Here is a 14,989-nt window from a genome sequence, read left to right as displayed (position 1 = left end):
GCCTGAAGGTGGCAGCATACTGCATATGCACACATTCCGTCGCAGTATCAGTATAAAGATGGCCACCCCACTTGTGACTTTCACCAGGGAAGAACAGCGTTCTGTTATTCGGTTTTTGCGTAGTGAAGGTGTAACATCTATTGAAATTCATCGACGAATAGAGGTTCAGTACGCTGATGCATGTTTGTCACAGCAGCAAGTCTATGAAGTTCGCAAATGGTGTGACTTCAGTGGAAGATGCTCCTCTTCCAGGTCAGGCACAACGAGTTGTGACTCCACAGAACATTGCATCAGCTGAAGCCATAGTGAAGGAAAACCGCCGTGTGACACCGAATGACACTGCAGCATGTTTACAGATTAGTCGTGGGTCAGCACACCATATTGTGCATGAGGTGCTCCAATTTCACAAAGTGTCTGCAAGATGGATGTCACGGCAGCTGACTCCTGAAGTGAGAGAACGACGTGAAGAACTTCTTCGGCGCTGTGAACGAGAAGGTGATGGCTTCCTTGCAAGAATCGTAACTGGGGACGAAACCTCGGTTCACTTCCACCAACCAGAAACGAAGAGAGCGAGCAAGGAATGGCGCCATTCCTCATCACCAAAAAATGTGTTTGAAATCTTCTGGGACTTAACTGCTAAGATCATCAGTCCCTAATCTTACACACTACTTAACCTAAATTAGCCTAAGGACAAACACACACACCCATGCCCGAGGGAGGACTCGAACCTCCGACGGGACGAGCCGCACAGTCTATGACTGCAACCCCCCCTAGACCGCTCGGCTAATCCCGCGCAGCTCATCACCAAAACTAAAGAAGTTTCGAACAGAACCATCAGCAGGGAAGGTTATGCTAACACTCTTTTGCGACGAAAAAGATGTCATTTTGGAGCATTACATGCATAGAGGGACCACTGTCACCAGTGCATCATACACAGATCTCCTAAAAAATCATCTGCGGCCTGCAATCAAATGAAAGCGACGTGGATTGCTGTCAGCAGGTGTCCTTTTGCGACATGACAATGCAAGTCCCCACACTGCCCGTTCAACAATTGCAACAATCACAAAATGGTTCAAATGGCTCTGAGCACTATGCGACTTAACTTCTGGGGTCATCAGTCGCCTAGAACGTAGAACTAACTAAAGCTAACTAACCTAAGGACATCACACACATCCATGCCCGAGGTAGGATTCGAACCTGCGATCGTAGCGGTCGCCCGTTTCCAGACTGTAGCGCCTAGAACCGCACGGCCACTCCGGCCGGCCAACAATCATAGACATGCATTTTGAGTGTCTTCCTCATCCATTATACTCACCAGAACTTGCCACAAGTGATTTCCACATGTTTGCACCAATCAAAGACGCACTGGGAGGAAAGAAGTTCCGTTCTGATGAAGAGGTACGCCACGCGGTGCGTTAGTGGTTGCGCGGACTACCAAAAGAATTTTTTTTGTAAAGGAATTTATGCACTTTTTAACCGATGGGGGACTTGCATTGAGCGTGGGGGAGCTTATGTTTAAAAGTGATACAGCTTTTTACCACCTATGAACAATAAATAATATTTAATAAATATTTAAGGTTTTCATTTGACACACCTTCGTATGTTGTTTCCGATCTAAGAACTGCGCCAGACACTTGTTGTCTTACATAGGCGTTGCCGACCGCAGCGCCGTATTCTGCCCGTTTACGTGTCTGTGTATTTGAATACGCATGCCAATACCAGTTTCTTTGGCGCTTCAGTGTATAAATTGACGATGAAAGCAACATAGATTTTATACAGGGTGTTACAAAGAGGTACGGCCAAACTTTCAGGAAACATTCGTCACACACAAATAAATAAAATATGTTTTGTCGACATGTGTCCGAAAACGCTTAATTTCCATGTTAGCGCTCCTTTTAGTCAATATGTACTGTACTTCCTCGATTCACCGCCAGTTGGCCCAATTGAAGGAAGGTAATGTTGACTTCGGTGCTTGTGTTGACATGCGACTCATTGCTCTACAGTACTAGCATCAAGCACATCAGTACGTAGCATCAACAGGTTAGTGTTCATCACGAACGTGGTTTTGCAGTCAGTGCAATGTTTACAAATGCGGAGTTGGCAGATGCCCATTAGATGTATGGATTAGCACGGGGCAATAGCCGTGGCGTGGTACGTTTGTATCGAGACAGATTTACAGAACGAAGGTGTCCCGACAGTAAGACGTTCGAAGCAATTGATCGGCGTGTTAGGGAGCACGGAACATTCCAGCCTATGACTCGCGACTGGCGAAGATGTAGGATGACGAGGTCACCTGATTAGAACGAGGCAATTCTTCGTGCAGTTGACGATAACCCTAATGTCAGCGTCAGAGAAGTTGCTGCTGTACAAGGTAACGTTGACCACGTCACTGTATGGAGAGTGCTACGGGAGAACCAGTTTTTTCCGTACCATGTACAGAGTGTGCAGGCACTATCAGTAACTGATTGGCCTCCACGGGTACACTTCAGCGAATGGTTCATCCAACCATGTGTCAATCCTCATTTCAGTGCAAATGTTCTCTTTACGGATGAGGCTTCATTCCAACGTGATCAAATTGTAAATTTTCACAATCAACATGTGTGGGCTGACGAGAATCCGCATGCAATTGTGCAATCACGTCATCAACACAGATTTTCTGTGAACGTTTCGGCAGGCATTGTTGGTGATGTCTTGATTGGGCACCGAGCGAAGTGGCGCAGTGGTTAGTCACTGGACTCGCATTCGGGAGGACGACGGTTCAATCCTGATTTAGGTTTTCCGTGATTTCCCTAAATCGCTCCAGGCAAATGCCGGGATGGTTCCTTTCAAAGGGCACGGCCGACTGCCTTCCTTGTCCTTCCCTAATCCGATGAGACCGATGACCTCGCTGTCTGGTGTCATTCCCCAAAACAACCAACCAATCTTGATTGGGCCCCATGTTCTTCCACCTACGCTCAATGGAGCACGTTATCATGATTTCATACGGGATACTCTACCTTTGCTGCTAGAACATGTGCCTTTACAAGTACGACACAATATGTGGTTCATGCACGATGGAGCTCCTGCACATTTCACTCCAAGTGTTCGTAGGCTTCTCAACAACAGATTCGGTGACCGATGGATTGGTAGAGGCAGACCAATTCCATGGCCTCCACGCTCTCCTGACCTCAACCCTCTTGACTTTCATTTATGGGGGCATTTGAAAGCTCTTGTCTACGCAACCCCGGTTCCAAATGTAGAGACTCTTCGTGCTCGTATTGTGGACGGCTGTGATACAATACGCCATTCTTCAGGGCTGCATCAGAGATTCCATGCGACGGAGGGTGGATGCACGTATCCTCGCTAACGGAGGACATTTTGAACATTTCCTGTAACAAAGTGTTTGAAGTCACGCTGGTACGTCCTGTTGCTGTGTGTTTCCATTCCACGATTAATGTGATCTAACATGGAAAGTAAGCGTTTCCGGACACATGTCCACATAACATGTTTTCTTTCTTTGTGCGTGAGGAATGTTTCCTGAAAGTTTGGCCGTGCCTTTTTGTAACACCCTGTATAGAGTGTTAATGGACAGAGGCGACCGCGTCAACGACCGCTGTGTCCCCGTAACGGACAGCCTGTGGTGCGGGCTCACGTGTCGGGCACGCGTGTGTCGCACGGCTGGCCGGGCACAGGTGCAGCCAGCAGCGGTGGGTGCTGGCGCTGACGCGGCCGTCTCGTTGACATTGACGCTGACGGGAGCGGCGACACGCACCAGCCGCAGCTCTGCGGGGTGCTGCCGCCGCCCGGGCTGCGCCCCGCTCGTTCATTATTACGCTATCGCCTTTATTCCCGTCGAGCCTCAACCGGGCGTCACCGCGCAGTCCGACCGTGCTTTGTAGATGTTCCTGGATTTCACGGTGTTGCGTATTTCCTATATGTAACAGCATCGTAAGCGAACCACCGTGTTCCCGACGTTATTCAATTCATCATTTATCCAGAATGGGCATCATTCGATTAACCGACTTTCCAGTTATGTATCAGTTACGAAGCAAACATGTGACTCAAAGGCTGTAGTCCATGCGGCCCGACGCTGGTAAACGTGCATCTATGAACTGACGGGGGGACCTTCTGGGATGTGCATCGAGTTATGAGCTCCCACTTCGCGTGCTGTAAGTGCCAATGCGGACCCGCTTTTGAAATATTGCCTGTTAAAGTTTCGGCAGCTCTTTATATACGGAAAAGTTTCACTGCTGTGGCAAGCGGGCGAGTAGCCGAGTGACAAGAGAGCGAGACTCCCGTCCAGGCGACCCTGGTTCGAGACCCGTCTATGCTACTATTGTTTCCTTTTTTTTCAACTGCCTTTCTAAGTTATAAATAATTATCAAACTTCCGCAAGGAATTGATTAAAAAGAATTACAAGCCTCTACAAATCAAAATTACATATTGAATGTCACATTTTGTTTCAATCTTTTGCGTTTATTTTTATTCCAACAGGAACACACCTTTGATGGCCGTCACTCAATATTCGGCCTAGAGTGTGGCCCCAGGAGACTCAAATCTAGACGCCGTTTCCTAAGTTGCGCCTTAGATGAGCCCCCCATCCACTATCCACTAAGAGAGGACCCACCAAGCGGCGTTTCTGGTGATTGGAAAACCTGGAGAATGCTTAACCGCATCAGAACTGGGGTGGCTCCTGTGAAATCTAATTTGATCAAATGGGGTTTGTTGGGCGACTGCGGCACTCGACAGAACATGGAACATCTCCTACAATGCCCTGCCTGCCCCCACAGATGCACCCTCGACGATCCATGGCTGGCTAAAGAAGAAGCATTGGACATTGCCCAGTACTGAGCAAACAAATTGTAGTTTCCGGACACGAAAAAGTAAAGTAAGTTTAACAGGAAATTAACCGTAATCAAAACGTTGGCATACATAAATTTGCCTATTTACCTGAAAATTGGGAGAAGTTGTTAAAATATTTCTTCGAAAATAGTCATAAACCCGTCATACAAATGTTGGGGCAGGGTTCTAGAAAATTTTATACCTGTCAGATCGTTGACGCGTCGCTGCGCCTAAATCCTGTTCATGGTCTGTGACCGTTGACGTTCCCCTATTTGTACCTGCCGTTCCACGAATAAAGGGACTCTACTGTCTGTCTAAGTGAGTAGAGACAGTTCTAACTGCCGAATAAACGTTTCTCGTCAGTTGCAAGCTTGGCTTTGAAGTGTGTAGGCGTTTATCCTTTAAAATGGAGCAAAAAGTGCAAGTTGTTCACGAGTCGTCAGTCAGTGCAATTTTGACAATATTGAACATTTGGTGGAAGGCCAAGAAGGTCTTTTGTGGGCCCACAAGCGTCAACTATCTGACAGGTATAAAGTTTTCTAGGACCCTGTCCCAACATTTGTACGACGGGTTTATAACTATTTTTGAAGAAATATTTTAATAACTTCTCTCAATTTTCAGCTATATAGGCAAATTTATGTATGCCAACGTTTTAATTACGCTTAATCTCCTGTTAAAATAAATAAAAACGAAAAAGATTGAAACAAAATATGACATTGAATTTGTAATTTTGATTTATAGAGGCTTGTAATTCTTTTTAGTAAATTCCTTGCAAAATTTTCTTGAGTAATTATAAATTAACAAACATCTGAAAAAACAAAAAGAAAACAAAAGTAGCATACACGGGTCTCGAACCAGGGTCGCCTGGACAGTGGTCTCGCTCGCTTGCCACATTTTTTTATTTCATTTTGTTCGTAATTGTTCGTTGTGTTATGTTCGGGGCGGACGTCCCATGACACCTGTTAAAGTTTATCGTTGATCCGTTCACTCACTTTTTCTTAATGATTATTACAGAGGGCAACTAATCCTCTGACCAAACACGCTGAGCTACCGTGCCGGCAACCACTCGGCTACACGCTCACTTGCCACAACAGTGAAACTTTTCTTTATATAAAGGGCTGCCGAAACTTTAACAGGCAATATTTCAAAAACGAGATCGCATTGGCACCTACGATTTTAGAGTGTGATAGGTGCTTACCCCACACTATAAGCTGGCGAAGTGGGGGCTCATAGCTCGATGCACCTCCCAGAAGGTCCCCTCGTAACAGCTTCTTTAGAGCATAGTTTTCATGCTCAGTATCAAACAAAATACAGTAATATTTTATTTTAGCTGATTTTCGTGAATTCGTCCGTGAGCTAAGTAACGTCGGCGTCTTATCCCACGGTTAGAGGGGTTTAAGACTAGGTATATAATACTATGAGTAGAAGCAAAACTACATTCAGAACATTTAGTAAGCATTTGTCTCACACTGCATTATCCATTTAAATGTATGTACAATTACTGTTATTATTGAATCATCCGCCCAAACAGACAACACAGCACTTCGTCAGATGACAACTTCGGGGTCGCTGAGGATGGCAGCAGTCAAGCACAGAAGAGCTATTACCGAGCGAGGTGGCGCAGTGGTTAAGCACACTGGACTCGCATTCCGGAGGACGACAGTTCAAACCCGCGACCGGCCATCCTAATTTAGATTTTCCGTGATTTCCCTAAATCGCTTCAGGCATATGCCCGGATGGTTCCTTTGAAAGGGCACGGTCGGTTTCCTTCCCTAATACGACGACCTCGCTGTTTGGTTCCCTTCTCCGACCCAACCAACCAACCAGAACAGCCGACACGACATTTTCCGGTTGGCGCCGACTTTTAACCATAAGCACGTGGGGTCCGACGACCAACTTATGGCGCCCTTACTAAAGCTAGTGTATCGAGGACTCATAACGTACTAATTTATGTAGGTTAACTATAAATCTTATGGCCTGTTCACCGATCTCCTCGTGCGAGCTGGCTTGCTATTTTATTTGATGACGCAGGGAACATGGGGCCAGGTTAAGTGCGAAACATGATATTTATTACTACTGATGCAGCCTTATGATGAACATCCTTTACTGACGAAGTTTAAATTGTCATCAGCATGTTCTTCGTGATTACAAATTTCAAGCGCTAAACACAGAAATACTGCATGCTGCTTATTTAGCTTTTCACTTAAGGATCAACGTTTGGTAACATTTTCTGAACAATTCTGAGAACTTCAAGACAAGATTTTAAATTGAAGTCTCTCAGTGTGCTTATGTGGGTATATTTAGTTCTCTTCATTGCAAAATGGTTCAAATGGCTCTGAGCACTATGGGACTCAACTGCTGTGGTTATCAGTCCCCTAGAACTTAGAACTAATTAAACCTAACTAACCTAAGGACATCACACACATCCATGCCCGAGGCAGGATTCGAACCTGCGACCGTAGCAGCAGCGCGGCTCCGGACTGGAGCGCCTAGAACCGCACGACCACCGCGGCCGGCTCTCTTCATTGCAGAAAAAAGTTGCTCGGACAAATGTGTAGCTCGAAACAACGGCATAATCGTATCTGCAGAGTTCTGATGGACTGGAAATTTATGTTCAAAATTTTTATACCATTCTTCAAGACTTATTTTATTATGAAACGTCTCACTCAGTTACCCGTCACATTGTATGCCTCTAAGTTCTAGATGTAGCTAGGCCTCGTGCACTGATCTGTTATAAATTGACAGTGGTGAGTCTGACCCCGGGTTTCAAGTTCATAAACCGGTCATAACGCTGCTTTTCATCTACGTAAAAAGACCTACTGTCCACTTTAAGCATGCGCCATTAAGTATATAGGCTTCCGTTAAAACTGCGGCACTGTCTGCACTTTCACCGCGAACGCTTGCTACATCTACATCTATATGGATACTCTGCAAATCACAATTAAGTGTCTGGCAGGGTTAATCGAACCACCTTCACAAAAATTCTGTGTTATTCCAATCTCGAAGAGTACGCGGAAAAAACGAACACCACTATTTTTCCGTACGAGCTCTGATTTCCCTTATTTTATTATGATTAACGTTTCTCCCTATGTTGGTCGGCGTCAACAAAATATTTTCGCATTCGGAGAAGAAAGTTGATGATTGAAATTTCGTGAGAAGATTCCGTCGAACGAAAAACGCCTTTCTTTTAATTATGTCCATCCCGAATCCCGTATCATGTCAGTCACACTTTCTCCCATATTTCCCTATAATACAACACGTGTTGCTCTTCTTTGAACTTTCTCGGTGTACTCAGTTAATAACATCTGTTAACGATCCCAAACCGCGCCGCAGAACTTCAAAAGAGGACGGATAAGCTTAGCGCAGGCAGTCTCTCCACTAGATATGTTACATTTTTTAAGAGTTCTGCCAATAAAACGCAGCCTTTACTTTGCCTTGCCTACAACTTTTCTGTGTGTTCTTTCCAAATTAGGACTCGTGCACCGAGCGAGCCTGAATTAGCATGGTGTAAGGCATGTAGGCTATTTAGTCACTATTTTCGATGTGGAATCTAGCCTAGCCAATCGTACTGCTTGGCGAGGAGACTTTTGAGTTCGGTTGGGCGGTGTGGTCTGCCGGACGTGAGCTCTCAGTCGATTCTGTTCTCTGAATGTTATTGGTGAGACTTCCTTGCCTCGCTGCAGAGACCTGACTTAATTCTACCTTACCTGATTTTTCAGGTACATTTACATGACTTATTTGCAATTACGTATTCCTGTGGGCAATGATAGCTCTTTGTACCATTCGCACTTTTGTAAGAATTTATTAACTAAATCTGATAAGGGTCCCAGACTGACGAACTACATTTAACTATTTTTAGTAAACCATTTCTTTCGTGGGCGATTAGCTTCTTTAAAATTCTCCAAATAAACCTCTGCCTGGAATCTTCATTTCCTATAGTTTATTTTATGCTGTTGTTCCACTTTATGTCACTCCGGTTTGTTGCTCCTAGGTATTTTACTGTTCAACCTGGGCGTCGACGAACCAATGAAGAATATAAAAGTGGATTTCAGGAGTGGATTAAACTTCTGGGTAAATGGATATCAATGACATGATTCCATGATTACGGCAAAGAATGTGTTCCTGACAAATTCGAGGACGAAATTTCTGAGATTGTACGTTTGAACCAGAGCGTTATAAGGAAGTGAAACATGGACTACAGGAAAATTGGAAAAGAAGAGAATCGAAACACTTGAGATGTGGCGCTACAGAAAAATGCTGAAAATTAGGTGCACTGATAAGGTAAGGAGTGTGGAAGTCTCCGCAGAATCGGCGAAGAAAGGAATATACAGAAAACACTAACAAGAAGAAGAAACAGTGTGACAGGAAGTGGACGAAGGCATTAAGGAATAACTACCCTGCTGCTTTAGGGCCTATAGAGCATAAAAATTGTGTGTGAAAACAGATGAGACAGAGATCGAACAAAAAAGTGCTACTCTGCGATGAAAAGGACACAGGAGAGGAAGTTGTGACTTGCCATAGCACGCTAGTGGCAAGGCTGTTCAAAAAACAAATAAATTATATAAAACAAAAAAGCGAGGCAGATAAACCGAATTTAAATGTATTGGAATATGGGCGTCAAATGGCGCTCTGCAACAAATGCCGAGTAATTGAACCAGCCATGTGTGTTGGTGTTCAATAAACTTACCCATACTAGACAAAAACGTCTCCACTTAACACCTACTTAATTAAACTTCATCAAATAATTTGATTGCTTCAATAATGGTATACGGTCATAGCGCATGGGCCCACCTACGGAGCCGGCCGGAGTGGCCGAGCGGTTCTAGGCGCTACACTCTGGAACCGCGCGACCTTTACGGTCGCAGGTTCGAATCCTGCCTCGGGCATGGATGTGTGTGATATCCTTAGGTTAGTTAGATTTAAGTAGTTCTTAGTTCTAGGGGACTGATGACCTCAGCAGTTAAGTCCCACAGTGCTCAGAGCCATTTGAACCCACGTACGGATGTTACATCACGAAATCTGCAATGGCTATAAGAAGAGTCCAAAGAAATATTATTCTCACACATACTGGGCTATCAGAGGCTTATATATTTAACTGATTACTAGCTATAGTGGGGTTATATCCTTCGGGTTGTTAACGTACAAGCGTCCACTTGTTACTGGTTAAAACAATGAGGAATTCTACAAACAAGTTCACAAATTAGTAAAGCAATATTCAGAAATTCCAAAAAATGAGAATCTTCTACAAAAACCGTCACAAAACGTACGAAATATCTCCCGGCGTACGAGAGAGATTTCAATTACAATTTTTCTAGGCAATACGGGGAATTGAGCACTTCCTTATTAGTCACGGCGCTTTCGCATCATGTTTACGGAGGATAGGGAAAAGGACTACACGAGGTTGTGGATATAATGCTTCTGTAGTGCCCGTCTTGCCTATAGAGAAGACGCATATTGATACGTAAAAATATGTCTCAACTTGTCAAAGATAAATGGACTTATTTGATACCATAGCTTTGCAGGTTTAGCAAGGCAACGAAATTAGGTAGTGTACAACGGATGAAAATTCGAGAAATTTTAGTAGTGTGTATTTGACATTATTGTCGGATCCGAATACTGGTATATTTTGGTGCCAAACGTAACAATTTCTACGGACGCTGTATTTACAGCAGGGCATGCAACCATAATGATGCGCTATCAATTTTTAATAGGAAATGTAAATAGATGACTGGTTCTACTTTAGATAATTTACTAGGATATGATTCACTGCTAGTAACTTGTAGTAAAGATTCGCCATGGTAGATTTCGAAATCCACCTACTGATGGGTCAAGTTACCATAGATGTAGAGAAGACAGGGCGTTTCTGTGATGATGTTTCGAACTTGCAGGGATGCTTGGGAAGGTAAATATATTATCTTGAGGTAACGGGTCTTGCTCTGGAAACGACAGAATCTTACATTACAAGCGTAAATCGTTCCGACAGTGGAATCCATGTATTAGTACTGTTGCTCCTAATACTGTAGGGTAGGCAACCTTCAGGGGTGATAGTATGGACCAAAACGAGAAAAGTATGTTCTGTAAACAGGGCCTCTAACATGCCATGAGCTCTGAGCCATGAGCATTTGCTTATCTTCGTTACTGCGAAACATATCTACTAGACAAGTGCTCATAGCTCTTAAGGCGAGGTTTACTATCTTTGGACCGAACAAAGCACGTTCTTTGAGAATTTGCTTCTGGGGATGTGTTATAGATATCATTGTCAAATTTGGTCAAAATGTTTATTGATATTTCCTCTGCAAACTGTAATTTTTTCGACCGGAATGTCGAAGAGCAAAGGCGGAAGTGCCGTCGGAACAAAACAAAATTTCGACGTAGACCTTCACGCGCTGTATGTAATAGGTCAGCCGGCTCATCTGAAACCAAAATTGAGTTGACGTTAGCGAAGTATATAAGATTCTTTGATTCTTTAGGAGTTGTACCTCGCTTAAGTTATTTGGACCATAGGAAACAAAATCGCGGCCATTTAAAAAAAATAGGGTTTTTTCATCGATTTTGCGACTTCGTCGGCCAAGTAAAAGCATTTATATTTGATCGGAATAAAAGTGGTACAACTCCTAGACAATTTAGTTAGCTTCGTCGGAAACAAAGAATAATCCCAATCGGTTCGGTAGATTTGAAGTTACTATACCGCGAGAAAAAAAAAAAAAAAAAAAAAAAAAAAAAAAAAAAAAAAAAAAACATTTAGAGAAAAACGCGTTTGAAGTTTTGACTACATATAAATGCAATATTATGCAAAGTACGTTCAATCTGCTATTCCGGATCCATAAACTAGTCCTTCCTCTTCCTCATAGAGGGCGTTCTGCTCGATCTGGGCCATCCTGCGCTGCTCCAGAGCCGCTCCTATTGCCGGTTACAAGCGGTTTTCGGGCGCTTGAATCCGGTGGTCGTCCAAATGCTTGGCGAACTCCGTCGAATAGAGTCCCAGAGTGACGTCCATCGTTGTCATGGTTTTCAGAATTGATGAATACCCTTCGTTGAAGGCTGCCAGGAAAGTAGCAATCTCCACAGTCTTCACACCAGAATGCAAATGCTTGAGGACTAACTTCCAAACGCACGCGTTCCAACTTTCATTTGAACTTTGTGTGTTTCCTCCCAAGCACTGGTACAATCACTCGCCCTCAGAAAGAAAAAAAACTGGTGCGTGGAAAAGGTCGATATCAGGCAGGTGCATGTTTTTGTTCAACCGCGAATAACAAACATTTCCGTTCCGTATTCGGAAAAACCGTTTCAGGGGTGGATTCTAAACACTTATGGATCCAAAAATGCAATTTTAAAAAAATCGATTTTTTGTACAAATAGATAGTAAACCTCCCCTTAAGGTACATCTTACAAGGTAAACTCCCCATCGCACCCCTACCTCAGATTCAGTAGTAAGAGAGCTGAACACAGACAAAACACGAAACAGAAACAGTGAACGATCGAAGAAGTGCAATATAGAGCAGCCTTACACAACAATGGCGTCGTGGTTAAGTGCTTTCATTTCTGTGAGACGTCTGTGTGGTATCTCGCCTGCTCTCACTGTTTATCACTTTTACTTGCTACATTAACGTATTCTTACCACATGATTTATCTTCCACAACCAATGTATAGTATGACAACTGCCAACACTAAAGTAAGAGCACAACCGTTTCAATAACCGGACGAACAGTTTATAATATTGTGAAAAACATAAATGGTACGAGAGACATTTGTACACAGCTCGCCTGCACGGCACTTCAACACCGTGACCACTTAACCACGACGCCGCTGCTGTGTCGGGCTGCTCTATATTGGATGTCTTGTACTTCGACCGTTCACAGTTTCTATTTTGCTTCTTTTTTTTTCACAGTTCAGTGCACATGCTTCCTGTCATGACGCTAGCTCGACGGGCTGTCCATTGATCCATCTTACCGCCAAATCTGAGGGGGTTGCGATGGGAAGTTTCTCTCTCGTTAGAGCCCATGTTTACAAAACAATCTTTTCGTGTTTTGCTCCATACTATCATCTGTGAAAGTTGCCTACCCTGCAATCTTAACAACAACAGTACCGTCACGTTTGTTTCGCTCTCAGACGTATCAGAACGATTTAGCTTTTAACTTTCGACTCCGTCGTTTCCAACGCTCCTTATCTCAAATCGATACATTTACTCTTCTCCATCATCCCTGAAAGCTTATAGCAACATCACGGAATCACCCTGTACACGCAAAACTTCCTAGTGAATCATGCTATTAATGAAACCCATGTCAAAATCCCTATAGTAGTTCGTGAGACTAGTCTTCACATACAGACAGACAGAAACCCTATAGTAGTTCGTGAGATTAGTCTTCACATACAGACAGATAGAAAAAAGCGATAAGGAACTTCAGGCGATAGTTAATCTTCTGAAGAAGTCCCTAAAACCGATTAATGAACTAAAATTTATTTTATGCAAGTGATCGCTGATTATTTCGGTATAAATATGTTCAGATGTTAACACAGTTCTCTTGTTCACCTAGCTAATCTACATCTACATGGATACTCTGCAAATCACATTTAAGTGCCTGGTAGAAGGTTCATCGAACCACCTTCACAATTCGCTATTACTCCAATCTCCGACAGCGCGCGGAAAGAATGAACACCTGTACCTTTCCGTACGAGCTCTGATTTCCCTTATTTGATCGTGGTGATCGTTCCTCCCTATGTAGGTCGGTATCAACAAAATATATTTGCATTCCGAGGGAAAGTTGGTGATTGGAATTTCGTGAGAGGATTCCGTCGCAACGTAAAACGCCTTTCTTTTAATGATGTCCAGCCCAAATGCTGCATCATTTGTGTTACACTCTCTCCCATACTTCGCGATAATACAAAACTTGCTGACCTTCTTTGGACTGTGCTCTCCGTCAGTCCTATGTGGTAAGGATCCACACCACGCAGCAGTATTCTAAAAGAGGACGGACAAGCGTAGTGTAGGCAGTTCCTTAGTAGGTCTGTTACATTTTATAAGTGTCCTGCCAATAAAACGCAGTCTTTCTATGTGTTCCTTCCAATTTAATTTGCTCGTAATTGTAATACTTAGATATTTAGCTGAATTTACGACTTTTAGATCAGACTGATTTATCGTGTAACCGAAGCTTAACGAGTTCCTTTTAGTACTCATGTGGATGACCTCACACTTTTCGTTATTCAGGGTCAACCGCCACTTTTCGCATCATTCAGATATATTTTCTAAATCGTTTTGCAATTTATTTTGATCTTCTGATGACTTTATTAGTCGATAAAGGACAGCGTCATCTGCAAACAACCGAAGACGGCTGCTCAGATTGTCTCCAAAAACGTTTATATAGATAAGGAACAGCAAACGGTCTATAACACTACTTTGGGGAAATCACTTCTGTTTTACTCGATGACTTTTCATCAATCGTTACGAACTGTGACCTCTCTGACAGGAAATCACAAATCCAGTCACATAACTGAGACTATATTCCATAAGCACGCAATTTCACTATGAGCCGCTTGTGTGGTACAGTACCAAAAGCCTTACGGAAATCTAGAAATACGGAATCGATCTGAAATCCCTTGTCAATAGCACTCAATACTTCATGTGAATAAAGAGCTAGTTGTGTTTCACAGCAACGATGTTTTCTAAACCCATGTTGACTGTGTATCAATAGACCGTTTCCTTCGAGGTAATTCATAATGTTTGAACACAATATATGTTCCAAAATCCTGCTGCATATCGATGTTAACTATATGGGCCTGTAAGTTAGTGAATTACTCCTACTACCTTTCTTGGATATTGGTGTGACCTGTCCAACTTTCCAGTCTTTGGGTACGGATCTTTCGTCGAGCGAACGGTTGTATATGATTGCTAAACATGGAGCTGGTGGATCAGAATAGTCCGAAAGGAACCTAATTGGTATACAGTCTGCACCAGAAGACTTGCTTTTACTAAGTGATTTAAGTTGCTTCACTACCCCGGGGATATTTACTTCTACGTTACTCATGTCGGCAGCTGTTCTCTATTCTAATGTTAGTCCGCATCGCATTACTCTCATAGCTAGTCAGTGATCTACGTGCTCCAACATCATATGAGTAATTAAGAACACTATTGCCACATAACATCCAGGAATCTAACAGGGAAGCGGGACTG

This window comes from Schistocerca gregaria, chromosome 4 (assembly GCF_023897955.1).
Source record: "Schistocerca gregaria isolate iqSchGreg1 chromosome 4, iqSchGreg1.2, whole genome shotgun sequence".
NCBI classification, from domain to species: domain Eukaryota; kingdom Metazoa; phylum Arthropoda; class Insecta; order Orthoptera; family Acrididae; genus Schistocerca; species Schistocerca gregaria.
This window is presented reverse-complemented; position numbering follows the sequence as displayed.